The following is a 957-nucleotide window of genomic DNA, read 5'->3' as shown; positions in this document are numbered from 1 at the left end:
AAAAAGTACTCCAGAGTGTTGTTCAGCATGGGGGTGAGTAGAAAATGAAGGCTAATCATGTTTTGGGTGTACTATTCCTTTAAGATGTGAAAAACACAGCTGCGTGCCTGCCCAGGGAAACCGAGCCACGCTGTCCGGCTCTGTGGAAAACACAAACTGTTTCCAAGAGAAAAGCCCAGCCGGCTGTAGAACAACGGGCAGCCTCTATGTTCCCACAGGATTGAGGAGAGAGGAGACCTTTAATCAGAGAGTAGAGGGGTGACCCAGCCAGGACACAGAACAAACACAGAAATCTACTAATAGTGTGAGAGGGCATCTCAGCTCCCACTGTGAACAACTGCAGCATCATGATGCACTAACTGCTTTACAAACATCAAATTTGGCCTCCATACCCCAGAAAGGCAGCTTTAGTTTTACATGGAAACAACTACAGATGATGAGAAGGTTTTCTGCTGGTTGCTGCTTATCTCCTCCCTAATGTGAGCATTTAGTTCACCTCAAACAGGAGCTGATCAATGACCAGGATGGAAAACACAGACAGACAGAAAGTCAGACAGGATTGTGAGGATAATATTGGACGTCTGTGAGGATGTCCAACCTGATATAAACTCAGAGGTTTGTAACTCTGTATCATCACGTCCTCATCTCCCTCTCACACATTCCTCCTGTTCTTCTATGAAGACAACTGTGGTGAGTCAGGTCAGGCTGCTCTCTGTGGAAGAATCCAAGAAGGAACCAGAAAACTACAGGAGATTTCCTGATCAGGCCCATCTTAGCCCGAAGCACCAAACTTCCTGCTGTCATCATTGGTCAGGCTGCATGGGAAGCAGACAGAAGAAGAGCAAGGAGATGGGAATAATGCAACTGCAGAGAATAGATCAGTGCATCCAGAAATTTGGAGAAAATGTGGAGGCTTTTAAAGCAGGAACAGAGTTAAATCAGAGCAGCTTCATGTCT

The 957-nt window shown here is 46.0% G+C and overlaps 1 protein-coding gene across 1 annotated transcript in view; it reads left to right on the top strand.

Moving 5' to 3' along the window:
* mkx (mohawk homeobox) overlaps nt 1-957 on the top strand; it is a 21,480-nt gene that overhangs the window by 18,845 nt on the left and 1,678 nt on the right. The window lies entirely within an intron of this gene.

Source organism: Cyprinodon variegatus, unplaced genomic scaffold, assembly GCF_000732505.1.
Source record: "Cyprinodon variegatus isolate N-32 unplaced genomic scaffold, C_variegatus-1.0 Scaffold120, whole genome shotgun sequence".
Lineage (NCBI taxonomy): Eukaryota > Metazoa > Chordata > Actinopteri > Cyprinodontiformes > Cyprinodontidae > Cyprinodon > Cyprinodon variegatus.
This window is presented reverse-complemented; position numbering and strand designations above follow the sequence as displayed.